Source organism: Anticarsia gemmatalis, chromosome 9 (assembly GCF_050436995.1).
Source record: "Anticarsia gemmatalis isolate Benzon Research Colony breed Stoneville strain chromosome 9, ilAntGemm2 primary, whole genome shotgun sequence".
Taxonomy (NCBI): Eukaryota; Metazoa; Arthropoda; class Insecta; order Lepidoptera; family Erebidae; genus Anticarsia; species Anticarsia gemmatalis.
Genome location: NC_134753.1, coordinates 9550578 through 9567259, shown reverse-complemented (window position 1 = coordinate 9567259; position 16682 = coordinate 9550578). Strand labels below are relative to the sequence as shown.

General features: G+C 34.1%; 1 protein-coding gene across 1 annotated transcript in view; it reads right to left on the bottom strand.

Moving 5' to 3' along the window:
- LOC142975577 (uncharacterized) overlaps positions 1 to 16682 on the bottom strand; it is a 109457-nt gene that overhangs the window by 46432 nt on the left and 46343 nt on the right. The gene's annotated exons all lie outside the window — the stretch shown is intronic.

The window sequence follows — 16682 nt, the reverse complement described above, 5'->3', positions numbered from 1 at the left end:
GTGATTTGATTTGTCTTTACGAGAAGGTGATAGGTAAATATTCATGTCTCGTGTCCAGTATTCGAGGAAACCTGCTTTAGGATAATTACTTCACAAGTTTAGGTCACCAATCACATGAGAACTTTATATTGGCTTTTCAAAGGCTTGTCAAACCTAAATCAGGTTATTCTAATACAGTAAGCAATTAAACACAAATTTCATATTCTTATTTTAACCGCATGTCTCATTATGTATTGTTATATAAATGGGGTTGAAATGGAACAATATTTGTTTTGTTCCACACACCTAATAAATAATTTATAGACCTATAGAACCTCGACCGCTTTCTGGAGGCTTTAGGCAACAATTTTTTACAGTAGATGGCTTCTATTTATTTAACATTTTGTGTGGGAATACATATTTTTTCCGAGAGATAATCATAATTTTACAAGTCTATTACTCTAATTTTATATTTTGTACCACCTAAAAACTAACGATGAATTTCTGAGTGAGTTAACTCAATTTTTCAACTAATTATGCCATCATACATTAAAGACGAAACTAAACTATAAAACCAAATATTAATTCTACAAAATAGATCCAGTACGTTTAAAAACCCTTAATATTAATTAAAAAACTATAATAATAAATTATTTACAAAGACGTTTGACTCTACAAACCTACTCTATGAAACTTATCTACTTCATTTTACGATTCATAAAATCTCGCTTAGTTCTGTCGCGTGTATCACTAAACTTTTAATAAGCTATCATTTTATTTATAATTTTTAAATGTAAACGAAATGTTTCGAACTATATTTATGAACTTTCAGTTTAAAAGTCAAGTCGTGTACCTATTAGAAGTTGGTCGTTTGGCAAACTTTCCATATCGCTGTTATAGCTTGCTCATGAATTAATGTTCTCCTTATTTTGAGAGCGATACAGCAAGTTTGCACCGCAGTTTGCGCACTATCTCATGCTAAGTGATAAGTTTTTCACACATATTACCAAGTATCGAGTCGATATTTGTGCATAGAAGCAGTTTCTTATCATCAACCTGCATATAGATTGCTTTGGCATTCATATAGAAGTGAAACATAAGAATTTGCCAGTATTATGCCGTTTGTAAACCTGGCAAACCTGCACGAGTAAACTAAACAAAGCATATATAGACGTAATTGCTTTAACATACTTCTAAACAAAAGGGTTTGACTCAACATTCTGTAGCGTGAGTAAAATATATGTATTTCCATTCAGAGACTCGACGAGTACGTCGCTTCTGAAACGAACCGGATTAAGACTTATAGGCTTGAACATAATGAACAAGCGTTATGACTTATTAATTTATTTTTGGAACATTCATCGACGTTTAAATCTGAATCAGACGTTGATACCCACGATTATTACGTGACGTATCATGTGTGAACTATATTTAGTTCGTCGCGTGTCTGCCTGTTACAATTGGAAAGAGACTATAAATAAATAAAATTCTACAATTATAGTATTTGCTACATCATTGATCGAATATTCGATGGGACAGCTAAAGTCTTTGGTTAGAGTGAGTGCTAAAATCCTTGGCCGGTTATAAGTCACAGTATTTCGAACGAGCTTTGAAAGAAAACCGAATAACGGAGCTAGAAAAATGAGAACTAATGGATAGTCCGTTCGAGCTAAGAACGTCCCACAAAAAAGATGAAATGTGGAAAAATATACCAACTGATGAGACAAGGAAATGAATGAAATACTGTGATACGAATAAACAGTCTACGGGAGAAACCAAAGCACCAAAAGGTTATTAACCACTTCAGTTGGAAAACGGCCTTTAAATAAAGAAAAATACTGTCGATATCAGCTCCACATGGTGAGGGCAACTCGATAAATAAAATTACGATCGAAATGTTTTCTTCACGGCTAGTATGTGCGCAAGCATTTTTCCACCGGCCTACTTACTAACCGTTTCACCCTTATACCTATACTAACGTTTCGTCAGGTGACACTGACAGCCTTAGATCTATATCTTGACTTTCTATCAGTAGGTACGCAGCTATTTTTGGGCTCTACAAAATTTCAGGTCCCACAAACATTCTACAAGGTTATATCTACACGTAGTTATTTGTGATTCGGAGAAACGGTTGGTGTTTCTTACGTTTATACAGAAGTAATTAAATACCTAATTAGTCCTTGCTCATACATCGGTGCGAAGACGAACAGATAATTTATAACTAAGTTCTTTGGAGCAACCATACAATAATTATAATTGATTTGTGAACAAGCGCACGCAACGGAAAAGCCATTTTTTTCTTTGAATACGATTCTCCAACCACTGAGACTGGTCTTGTTAAATCATTTTAACAAACAAATAGCTACCTGACTACGGGCAAGCCAAACGAGCGCTATAATAACGACCGTATATATGTTACCAATTAAGGCTTAACCGACCTAAACTTTGAACAATTTTGTATCAATGCTTTTAGTGAGAGGCCGTTGTGAGGGACTTAAAGATAGTCTAAAGACAAGTTTTAAAGTTTCGTAATACCCTTTATAAAGCGATGTTGAGAATTCTTAATTTTGTTCTACGACTAATTTAGTCTTGAAATTTCAATTAAGATCTGTAAATACCTACATTGTTTTTATATCAAATACCATTGATTATAATTAACATGCGTGAGCATGTCCCCTGCAAATGGGACGAGGCCGCAGTGATTACAGAATGTCTAAATAAATACATTAGTACTTATGTATATGTATGTACGTTTGAAAAACTACGTTTGCATTTTAAATAAGCGTCGGTTGTAATGGGTCGCATTTGAATATAAACTTAACTCTTGTTCATTAACGACAGACACTACATACATATTTACACACGATGTCAACCTTTTTTAAAAAGGTAAATAATGAAAAAGACCTATAGTATTCTATATTTTCCGTTCAGCACACGCAACAATGCTGGAGATTTCGAGAACTTTAGAAACGTTTGTATTACTACAGAGAGTAAAATGAAAACATTTTAAAGTAACCACTTCAGTAATCTGAAATGAAACATGAACTCACCAAACAAAGAAGTAACTGGCCGCTAACTGAGTCATAATCGTAAAGAGCATTGTCTCCGCAGGATTATAAAAATTGTTATGGGATGATTGTTTAGCTACCGACGCGACGGTCGACACGCTCTGAACACATTTCAATTACTGCACGCATTGTTTGGCGCGGCGCCGCATGTTTATCGAAGCACGCTGACTCTGATGAGGCCCCCCCACAAAATGATTAATCCTACTGTTCGGAACTTCTATAGCTAGGCGTGGTTGTTAACTATGTAGGTAGTGTACGTACTGCCAAACTGTTTATATCGCGCTTCAACATAAGTTACGACCGGTAAAAACATCTTACAACAATGAATTAATAACGCCATAACGTTGCGCCAACTAACAGGAGAGCAGGATCAGGACACGAAAAACAGGGAGAACAGACGCCCATTAACAAGCGATGGGATATAAAAGGCAGCCAGGATTATGGAAATAATAAAATTTGTACGGCGATCGCTAGCTCTTCATATTATTGATATTGAAGGGTTCATGCGTTCTATTAATATTTTAATACGTAACGATACAGACTGATTCAATGTTACATCACGGCCGTTATTGATAAATATAATCCGATTAGACTAAATTAGACCGCAGTGAATAAATAAAAGAGGTTAAACGGATTTTTTACAGCAATTTAGCATTTAGAATACAATAAACAGAAGACGGGCGTAAATACAAAATGTCAACTCAAGGGAGTAACGAAGTAAATTATAAAAATTGCTTGTATTTCTCTTGTCTTAGATAACGGACGGAGAAATTCTTAGAATATTAACCCTCCTTAATTCTCTGATGCGATAAATACTAAGAATCTTTGTTTTTCTAAAGACATTGTTTGTTTTGGCTTCGGCTTTTATAAGAGATTCTTTGTCGGAAAAACAACAGTGTCACGATCAGAGCAGCTGAATTTCAGCCGAGGGAGGTATTTTAAGATGATAGTCGGTGTTGTATCATAAGTTGTCGTGTTTTTCACAAGATTTTGCGTAAAGCAACAATTTTATTAGGTTGTTGTTTAAACAGTAGCATCGTGTGTGATGGAGGAGCCGTTTCCCGGGAACAATGTCGAGAGCATGTTCCGTAAGGACATGATATTGCGAGCATGAGAGCTGTCGAGTAATAGAGACTTGCGATATGCTCTAACTGCTAAAGCTTTGGAATACGCCTCACTTAGATAGTTATAATATGTGCTCGTATTAGTTCGCTGTTTGAGAAGTACTCAATCGCGTAGCATTTGTAATTGACGCTGATATGAGGTGAATTTATGTGATACTTGATGAATACGCCTGTGATATTTGGCGTGTTATATCATAATGTTTACGTTATCCTACCAAAATTAAATGTTTAGATCGTGTATTAGTACGTAATCGTTCAAGGTAAATACTATTTGACTTGTACGGAAAGTGTGTTTGATCTTTGAACAAGCTTTACTCGCCGAGTTAAACCGAGACATACGTAAGTAAAAAGACAAGCAAAAATTGTGATGAATATTGTGTAAACGTAAAAAGTATGTTTAATGTTCGCCCTCCTTTTATTTCCTGAAAGAATATGTTGCGGTATGTGGATAGATAAATAGCAATCAGTTGGCACGCCGCGCCCGGGAGAGGGTTGCTCTGCTAGGGTAATGTAACGGTCTACGGGATCTGAATTGTGTTAAAACCCTTTTGAATAGTTTCAATATATTTTTCCTAACGCGCCACGAAGGGTGTTTGATGGGATTCCATGCTTGTACTCCGAAATGGAAATGTATGTTTTATAAGTAGATGACGCGTTTGAATTTAAAATAAATCCAACTGTAATAGAATATCTACCTATATGTTTATGGGATTTTAACATAATTATTTAAGAAAACATTCAATTATACTGTTGCTATTCAAGAGAAAATAGAATTCTAATTATATCTTGTACATACATATTATTATTCGTTCCTTTATGAATGAATATCACTAAGATTATAGCCAAGAATTATATCAATGATACATTTCATAATCAATCCAAGCAAAATCATTTAACGAGAATATTACTCGAGATTCGTAAATGGACATTTGTTTTCATAGCTGTCAGCATGTTGATGAGATATTAAAGCGACAGCGTGTGTCATCATTCTAGCACGATGTATAAAACAAACGAATGTAATAACGCGAAGAAAATTAGCTTAACACAATCTGACGAAGAAAACATGTTGATGACAGTTCATTTTATATGGCTGAATTTCTTAACCATATTTTCCTCTTTTTTACATACAAATATATAATATGAGACGGTTCCCGTAGGGGTTGACAGGGATTATGGAACACCATTAAAATCAATACATTGCGTTGCGTTATATTTCTTTATAGTGGCTAAGTGGTTTCTTTTTTCGGCACGAATGTCGCCATCAGGATTGTAAAGCTGTAGTGAACAGCGGTCAGATACTTTTAAAAGAATTTGCTATTCAGTGAGTAATTTCATTGGATAGACAAAATAATATGTTAATGTTATTCAGGCTCCATGTCAGAGTACATATTACACATTCAAAAAAGCGATTTCACGCCGCTTTTGACCATCTTACTTTTGAGAACCAAGTAGCTATCGGCAAATTTTATTGGAAATCTGATCAGCGCCTATAGCGTATTCCGCAATAACTATTTTCCAAGTAATTTTTAACGTCAATTACTCGATAGTAGCAAGCGTAGGAAATCTCGCTATAACGCAAATTTCCAAATTTGCGAAACCGCTGTGGCAACTAACATTATTATTGGAAAATTCCAACTTATTGTGTGTGGGATGTGAACAAACTCGAAGTATGGTATTTCGCGTCTATTAAACGTTTCATTTACATGTTCCCTAAAAAGTTTTCCATTATTCTATTTATATACTGACCATACTTGTTTCCATACAAATAAAGTTCACGATATCCTTGAAAAGCTTGAGATAATTTTTGTTCGTACATAATATTTAACCTAATTTTCCGAAGATAAGGTTTCAACAGGTTTCAGACATCCTTATTGTTTATGGTATAAACCTATCCAAATAAAAGTAGAAAATATAAAATTCTGATACTATTAAACCAACGCGTGGAATCGCGTCTTTACCATCATGTCGATTCCAATTACCTTGTTTAATCGTAATATATTCTATCTAAAATATATTCTCATAACTGATAAAGTATACATACTACGTGGGTAATGTAGTGGGTACTTAGTACGTAGCAAAATAAATCAGCGGAGCGTCAATGACCACAATATGTCAGTCAACCGTGTGCGACTCATCGACGCATCGCTGAATGTCGATTTAAATCACTGCCTTTGAATCATCTAACCAAAATTGTAATCTGTATATATCCAGGTTATATTTTCAAACATGTACACAATATTCCTGTTAGCCTGCTACATTCGATGGATGAGCAAAAGGCTCTCCCTTTTATTTCTACTTTTCTAATTCGTTTCCTACTGTAGCCTAGCCTGCTCAGGACCTGCCTGGCGCCAAGTCCTTTTAGGTGTCTGCTGCGGCGTATATAGAGGTAATATAAAATTATTGTAAAACACAATGGTGCTAAGGGCTAATAAGAAACCGAATGAACGCGAACCATATACCAAATGTATGTTTATTTTCAGATTTGTTTTCCGTAAGAACTTCCAGGAATGTAGCTTAATTAATAGCTTTTCTGCTCGACTATATTCTCTAACATGCCTTGTACCGAATACAAGAGCAAATTCACCGAAATACGAGCAACCGACAGGATTAATCCGTATTCCGAATTCTCCAAACACCATAGTTGACCAAATAAACACGCCATGCTTAAAATATTGGCACCACATTATGTAGTTGCGTTTTACGAGTGCTGGCAACAATCCTAACATCATTTTTCGAGTCGAACTCAAACGTATTGTCGTTTGAAACATTTTCCGACAGTCTCATATTTACTATTATATTCTGAGTTCAACGTTCAAAAATTGTTGAACGCAAGTTTATTTTGTTACTGCTGTTTTATACTATTTCGTTAATATATTTTACTTCAAAAGTCAGACAAGCTTGTTTCCCCCAAGTATATAGTAACCTGACATGAGTATCAGTTTCATATAATAGGGTACGATTGTTATCTTACCTATCTCAGGTTGCAACTGAGGATTCCCTAACAGAAACCCCCAATAATATTGCCGGAAATCCAATATCAGATGTGATTTCCAGTCTCAAAGCACTTACCACACCATACCACTTACGATTGTAGGTACACAATTCATATCTCATTTAAATATATCTTATGAACTAATTGACAATTAAAAGCTATTAAAAATGTATGTGTATTTTGTGATTTTTACCACTTGAAAAGAGGGATTAGGCATTTTATCTAAACCATTTTGGAGTAGGTGCCACTAAGTTTAAAGTGTAATGGATATGATTCCACTACACATTTTCAATTATAGCATGAAACGCGTTCGTTAAATGCCAACAACCTCGTCCCCCTGCAACCAAGTGCCGCCATGTCGTTATCGGAAAACTGTGAGCTTATGATAGTGCATATCTGCCCTCCCTTTTTCATACAAACGGTTTAGCTGCAATAAACATCGTAATATAACGCTCTGATTTTTTCCGGTAACGAAAAAAGGAAAATTCGATATCGATAATAGCTACGCTACAACCAAGTTAAACTTGACGCTTGTAAAATATCGTTTAAGCACTTTATCACCATTATTACCCGAGTTAACCGCTTTACAGAAACGAAATTTATATGTTAGTTATTTTTACATAACCAAGAAAGCGGTCATGTGCGGTTTGTAATATATGATTTCGATCACTTATTCCGATGAACTGCTAACACAAATACGACCAACCGAACAAAAACAATCGACTAGGAAAACCAACATTCAAACCACAATTTAATATCATACTTTAATTAACAAACCTTCCTATAATTGATCAACCTTCATAATATTATATTTCCATTTCACAGTAGGTACGTAAAGTTGAGCGATCATTTTCAAAGAGTAAATAAACTTCAATATAGTTTGATGGTAGCCTATAATTGTGGTACTTTTTCATTCGCGGTTAATATTGTACCATAGCCATAATATATGTGTTATCATATAAGTTCGGGGAAGTACTCAGTGAATGTATCGTTCTCATATTTCAGGCGTCAGATGGAAACGTCTCGCGTACGATCTGGCTGTGCCTATATAAATAATGACTGGATGTAATAGCCTATTAATGTGGCCCGTGTTAGATAAAGGAGTTTCTCATGATACTATTTATTTACTAGGTATGGAAGGAAGATGTCAGAATTCAGATGTCTTCTGGCACTATTGTCCTTGCTCAAGTCGTTCTGGTTGTCTGTATTATGACTAATATTTGCTCGGCGCCGTCCAACCTCAAGATACCGGTAGGAATAGGTCAGAATTTTTAATGAATGTTTGCACAAGAACCGATGTCGAAGGGTTTACGACATGCTCTTTGTGGCACCGACGAGGGACCGGTATAGTATTTAATTAAATTATGTCTTTCGTTTTAACTAGTTGTAAATACATTGACATGATTATTTACTCAGAATATTTTGATTTTAATGAAGTGCACATTATCCTAGCTTGTGATCGAACAAGGCTTAACTAAATTGTTATTCGATTATGAAATAGACTGTGTTAAATCTGTAATTATTTTACTTAAAGTAACAGAAATATAAAATAAAATCTTTTGCCGATAAATACCTAAAATTCACAGAAGCTTTTATTATTTAAACAAAGTTTCTTGTCTCTTTTTAAGAATTAATATTCCAATCTAGTCGGAGGTCCTGATAATTCGAAAGTGCTTGTAATTGCCTATTTAATTGAGGACATTTCAAGTTCCAGAACTGTTTAAACTTCAGGAGATTTAGCTCTACCAATTTTGTTAATGTTCTACTGTAGAACTCATTTTATTCTGTATTTGTTTTCTTGTTATTTTAAATAGAATAACGGCTAGTTTTATCACTTCTACTTAGATTCGTTTTAGTTAACTATTTGTTTTTATATTCATTCTTATTTTGTTGGTACAACTTAACACTTGTTTGTAAGTAATAGTATAATTCCGAAATATTACATTTTAGAATGCTACTATTATACATATTTAGTATCTTTCTAATCAGCAGCGGTTTAATGAAAATAAGTTAGAGATAACGTCTAGCATATTCAAATATAATGGAAAGTTTGAAAGTCTCACTATTGAGAAGTACAGTGATTTATGATCATCAAAAATAATCAACAATATTAATCAAATATGAATAATTGAAAAGTCACATAATAGATGATAAACAAATCATAATTAATGAGAGCACACATTATCGTCCGATTCATTAATTTAAACGCATTTGTCTATCCGTGTTATAATTTACATAACAAATTATGTACAATACCGTTAACACATTATCTAGTAAATACCGGGTAAGCTCCACTGAGTAAATAAAGACGTTCCAAGCAGAGATTCATTAATTATAATAACAGCTGCGAACGTTCAACTATAATGTAATCTACACTAATATTATAAATAATATGTCTGTTTCTACGATTGTTACTTTCTCACGAACTAGATGGAATCAACCCTCCGAAGTGAAATATTTTTGGTACCGTTAGTTTTGATTATTTAATGAGGCATGACATATGTGCGACACGAAACTAAGTATTGGATGGTTTTGTAAGTGATTACTAATGAATAGTGCATATAAGCAGTCTATTTTCCGTAATACTTGTTTAAGAGATCAAAATTAATGAATAATCCAATCTATAAGCTAGCAATGCTATAAGCTTCTAAGATATGCTCTATTTTTGGGAACGATCTACTAATCCCAATTTTGAAATTATTAATCCTAAAGTGCGGCGGAAAAGTTGCGGCGGTCAGTTAAAAGAACTAAAAACATATTTATCTTCATGAAAACCATTTTGTTCATGTAAATAAGTATTGAGTTCATCGATTTTCTACTTTCTCCGACCAAAATTGTGGTTAAAACGTGTTTGGTAGAATCACCGTAGTCTTAGCTAATGGACATGTACACAGAAAGGACGGGGGATACTTTTTAGTGTGAATAATTTATTGAGTTACGAACTGTAGGTAACCATTATTACATGTTCTTTTGCGGCGGGTGAATGAGACCTGACAGTGAAAGAAAGACTTTGAAAAAACACTACAGGTACAGTCAGCTCCATTAGTCGCTTTGCACCTTCATATTTTCAAAACCTCTTTATTAACAAATGTTAATATATACATGAACAAAATCAGGTAGAATAAGTTTTCTCGATGGAATAATATGCAATACTACAAATATAGGGTTTCGAAAGATTGAATATGTTTAGTGACTTTTGGAGCTGACGGTACATAATTCGCTCGTTTAACTCTTCTCCGTTTAAACTTCTGGATAAATTTCGGTTAAATTATCAGGAAGAATTTTGAAACCTGTTTTTATACAGTCGTTGTAACTTTAGGTAAGCTATGAAAATGGTCCTGAAATTCGTGTCTATGTAACTGTGCAACCATGGAATGTCGATTGCCCATAAGCCTGTTGACGGATCGCCGGCTTAAATTATATTGCTATAGAGAAAAAATATAACGATACAATCCTCAGTGCTGCGCGTGGAAATTGATTACTGGATACAGGACTGTAAAAGCGCGATTCTCTACCATTAGTACTATCGAGTATCGAGAGTTTGACATGTAAAAAATAGTTCCACTAGAGGCGATGATGGCAAAGGCGGACCGACAATCTCATCTATTAAATGACGACCACGACCTTTACAAGACATAAATAGAGTTATTTAAAACTATGACAAATGTCTTGAATATCTGTATCACAAAGGTGCCCTTTGACATTAACTGTTACGCGATGTCTTAAATTAATCATGATAAAATTCCAAATGACTTTTCCCTTTTTCTGCGAAATTAGTAAAGCATTTTTATAAGTAAAAAGAGCTTCCTTTCTTTACTTTTAATATAATAATGTTGCGCAAAGAGGTCCCGTTCTCTGTTGCAGTTACTTTAACGATAGCATCTCGAGATAACGCAGAGCAACAAGGTGTTACGTTTAATGATCCCCTCTGTGCATAATTATATAGGTTACCGGTTCATTGACCTCAAAACCTTTATACGCGTTAGTAATGTGTATATAGGTTTATTTGTATTATAAGACTAAAGACCTCCCAGGACTAGATAGCTAACATCATAAGCAACATCTCTTGTTCTTTTTCCAGTAATAATATGTTATTTGATTAATACAAAAATAAATATTAATTTAAGTGCCCGCTAGAATGCTACAATAATTCTTCACATCGCATCGCTAAGATGAAGTAAACAAACTCCTGTAAATTCCATATGCTTTTTTTTCAATTACCTCCTTATATTATGTTTACTTATTATATTATACTCGTATATCGGAATAATAAAAAATATATTTCTAAGCTAAGCGACGCGATAAACGACTACTTTTCCTTGCCACTCATTGTAATTTATTGTGTGTTCAATTACTAATACCCGGTTTATTTATGGTTTTGTTTTTTTTCATACATTTTATGCCGCTCTATCGGATATGCTATAAGACACTTATAGGCAAGCCCCGAAAAAAACCCTTCACTTTTAAATATCACAGCTACATCAACGTATCTTGCGTTGAATGTGTACTATCAAGTCCAGTAACATATGGTTTTATTCTTATTATAAAACAAAGCCATTAAATATTTTTAAGAAAAAAAATTACATTTTTCAAATCAAGACTTGGCTTTGTTTGGCGCTAAACAAAATCTTCTCTTTGCTTCAGAAGCACAGTAGCGTGGCATACAATAACTCATACCTGTAAACAGTGACAGTTTCACAGTTAGTTTAGCCTTATGTAATAAGTGGGAAGCTTATAGCTATCTCCCGGGCACAGAGCCAAGCACACACTACTTAGCGTGCTCACTGAAAAACGCGTGACATTATGATAACAACACTACTGTTGACCTGACAATCAAAACCACTGCTGAAAATTGGATAGTGTTTAGAAAATTTTATTTGCTAAAGACATCTAGACTCATGAAAAAAAAGAAAATAAATTAGTTTTGGTCTTAACAATGCATGTAGGCAACCATGGAGCAAAATTAATTTAAAAACAAAGTTATGTCGATAACCTACTTCAACCTAAAAATCGCATAAACATCAGAAATACATATTAATTGTTGTAGAAAAATTAAAAAATATTTGGCGTTTACTAGTCCTCTATGTAATTCATGGCAATTATACCTCTACAATTTAATCCAAAAAACTGCTTTACTCAGGCACAAAATTTGGCCGGAAATTCGTTCTCATACAAACTTTTCTGACTCGCTCAACATTAACGTAAGCTCGCTTATAGTTTTGACAACGTACTGCTCACCCAGCGTAACGACGACGGTAACTAACAGATTGAGCCAACACTGATTTACCACCAAAGTATTCACAATCGGTTATCAAGCGAGTTAACGAAGGTTTTCATCGTGTTTGATCAATCAACGCTCTTTTATACGAAACGAGTTATTACTGTAGAACATTCCCGTCGATGTATACCAAACTCACTACGCAAGTCGCAGGAGCTAGGTCATTGATGTTTACCCGTCGTTTTACTATTTAACAACAGTTTTCGATCTGAAAAGTTTTCGAAGCTCGTGCAATAGTCACTGGCATTCACACGTTTTCACCTGGCTTCTTTTTTACAGAATAGTTGGTTAGTTTTCCTTTGTAACTGAACAAAAAATGAATTCAATTGTTTCCAGATTAGAATTCTCCATACGGTAGGTGTACAGTTTTTTTGCAGTATGTGTTCAACTTTTTGGAGTTTGAGTCATTTTTAGTAGTAGATGCAATTAAATTTCGAGTATGTTATTTTTGTTAAGTGATAATTTAGACCACAGTGAACAATACGCGCCCTACAGTCGGTGTGTGTACGGTCGGACAGACGCGGCTCTGACCGAAGTGTTAACGATGATACGGTTATGTCGGTCGTAACGTGATGGTTATAGCGCAAATTAATGTTTCATTGCCTATAACATTCGCGTAAAACGGAATATTTACAATTAATTAATGTGAGGTCAGAATTGTTATAAATGTGCACGAGATATTAGCCAACACGTTACCTATTTATCATACAAAGCATTAGGAAGTAAGCTGAAACATCAACATATGGAAATGGGATCTGCCGATAGCTACAGGCGATGTGTTAGTAATCCGTCACTGCTATGCACAATTGTGCTCATTAAGCCGCCATCTATTGAATTTAATTGATATTAAATTACATCAATATGTACGTAATCCTATACTCTAAAACGATCGATCTAAGCCTCTACGAGTGCGGTTCACAACGGTTACAATTAGGAAAGGCGAATGATTTTTCTGCCACTAATAACAATATAATAATTTAAATTTCGTAGAAGTTTCATTATGTTAAATTATACAGTAAAAGCAAAATATTCAATATAGGGTCGGTTTGGCGCAGCAGTCGTGGGCCAAATTAACATATTATGGCCTATGTAGATGCTGTACATACGTATCTTCGCAGGCAGGTTTGTAAACAAGATTATACGTGGAGGTCCCACCTCGCGAGTTATGAAAGCTCCCGACCTCCGCGGAAATACGACCAACAATGAACGTTTACAGGCCGCATATTGCTAACTTTTTGCACTTAAACTACCTCCGTCTTAACGAACAGATACAACAATGTACACATATACGTCAGGTAGATGTGAGACTACCGCTGTGTTTGTGACTCTACTATACGTGTGTGTACTGGAAACGAATATGCATCGTGCAAATAACAGTTTTTGCCCAACACTTAATGTTTAATACCGAAATGCTTGTCCTTAAAATCACCCTTAACAGTTGACTTTCCTATCTTTTGTCTTTTATTTGATCAATGAAACGAATGATTTAAAATCTAATTATTTCCCTAATAACTTAATTATTTTCGAGTTTTAATAAATCTGGCTAGTTCACGTAAAAGCTATATTAGATCTTATTACTATTTTAACGAGATCATAAACCTATTTCTGAGCATTAAGTCGTTATACTCGTATTTGCGGTGTAATGTTGAATACAGGTTGGTGCATATAATTATTATGTCAACATAAATAACCTTTGGTAGCCAGTAAAGTACCAATTAAAGCAAAAACAATTTGAAACATTAAGCTGTAAATTTAAAAAAGAAGCAATAGTCGTTTAATAGTTTCAAAACATTATGAAATAACGAAAAGATTTTCTTGTACAATATTCGCCAGAAATATTAATTTTACGCCTAAATACCAAATGTGTATCTTTAAGTTAAACCAATAAATAAGATACTAATAAAGAAGATAATCAATTTTCTCATTTTTATTACAAAAATATTGTTCCTGCAAAGGTTATTCTGATTCTTCACGAAAGATAATATAAATAGGGCAAATTAATGATAAACTAAATCCACCCACTAAACAATACCAACTAATTGTATAATTATATTATTATTTGAACTTTAACTACTACTTTATGTTATTTGAAAGACTACTATAATAATAGACTAGTTTGTAAACGTTACGTCATAGTTTATTTTGTATTCATGTTTTAATTATCAACATTCTTATTATGCAATCAAATATTCAATTCTGTGGTATATAAACTTCGTTTTAATTTCCAAAGTACATTTTCACAATACTGAAATTTAGCTCCCTGTGTAAATATTTGAGAAAAAGGGTTGCGAGATTGGGGAGGACAAACAAACAGACATCGAGATGATTCTACAAGAAATTTAATTTTGATGTGAAACAGCCGAGCAGCTTAATAGATACCCGTATCTTCCTATTTCATAAAATTCTAAGTAAAGATAAATGTTAAATCACATCAATACGAATACAAATTGGAATGATTTACTCGTAATAATCACTCACATAAATGTTCTCATTGCGTCCGACGGCGGAACAATATGAAAATGGATAATTATATTACAAGAAACAATACAGCAAATGAAAAATATTTTTCTTGTAATCATTTTTGTTCGTAACAACAGCGATGGGAAGTTTTAATTAAATTAATTAAAAGTTATCTTGGTAGTTAGATTGTTACATAGTATACATTTGGATAGGACGATGAATTTCCATTTATAGCCTAAACAAACCATTTATTTGGTTTCTACTAGTAATAAATCTTTAAGTGGCATATGGGAGCGTCTAATTACTCCGTAGATACAGACAAAAAACTGAAGGTACCTCGTAAATAATGGCGACGTCAGCGTTTTTGTTTTGTACAAAAATAAAGGAATTTTTAGTACAAGAATATATTTTAAAGTGGTGGTTGGAAGGTTGTTCGCGTTGCTTATCTAACCCACTATTTAGGCGGGGAGAGGGGGAGGGTGCCAGAAACGCTCGTGTAAACTTTGCTTCAGAGGTTCTTACTCTATCAATCAATGCTCCGAACTGCGAGCACCCGGGCTCTCGACGAAATAAAATTATAGAATTTCTGTGAAGTCAGATTTCTGTTTGAGTTTACGTAATGAGCTCACTAGCGCATTTATACCGAAATAAATATTAATCAATGTGAATATTTACTTAAATGAACGGTGTGGTAATTCACATGGAATGTGGATAATATTTTTTCATCAAGTATGAAATTGCGTTATTTTTGTCACAATGGACGTGAATATGCCTGACATTGTCTACATTTTATAGAGGAACAATGTTTAAAACAAATATTGAGTTAGTTATGCTAACCAAGTAACTAGTGGTTAGCGACACAATAATTGCTTACTACTCGTGGTACTTACATACTGTTTTTTAAAGTTGAATCCGTCCTTAAATTTAGTATAAAGTCGATGCCAGATGTTAACGTCAAAATAAAATGAATCTTAAAATACATAGCCATCTATTTTTTCATCTGCTATTGATGTTTCATATTGTTTGCATTATACTCCGAAAAATTGTTGTAGAATTCAGTCCGAAGAATCGGTACTCAATTTATAACCTGTCAAATAGATAGGTATGTTTTATATTTGGAAAGGTATTTGAGCGGGCGGCGTTTTGTGCGGACGACACGACGTAGAGCCGCTACGTCGATCTCACCAAAGCTAACGGTCCCGTGTAAAAGCAACGCTTTTAGGACATTGATTTCGGTCTCCTAACTAATTCATAAAGCGGTTTGAATACCTGAAACAATTTAAATTAAAATTAGTTATTCGACAGCAACATTCTCTATTTCGGTAACAATAAACTTTTATTAAAAATTCTTCCTCTTATTTTAAAACGTATTTGTGTTATCGACTCGTATCATCGGATGCAAATTATTATGTTAATAAGAGCAGGCACTCGATAGACATCGAACCCACATCAAGAGATCTTATTAGATGCGATTGTATTACAGATATTACCGGGTACGTCCTGTGGTGCGTCGTGCGCCATCATACTACAAACTCTAACAAAGTAACATGGATTTTTTCCTTTAATATTACGCCATTGTACGCGGAACATATGATTATAAAAAGTTTCTCTAAAAGGTTTGTTATAGTTATGAATATTGAACGAGTACATAAAATGGGAAGCGGCAGTATATACGGGCCCCGATTTCACATTGGATAAGAGAGAAAACACAATTTTATTTTGGTACAATTTTTTCACAGATTACTTGATACTTTTAACAAAAGTTTGCTGCGGCAAATATG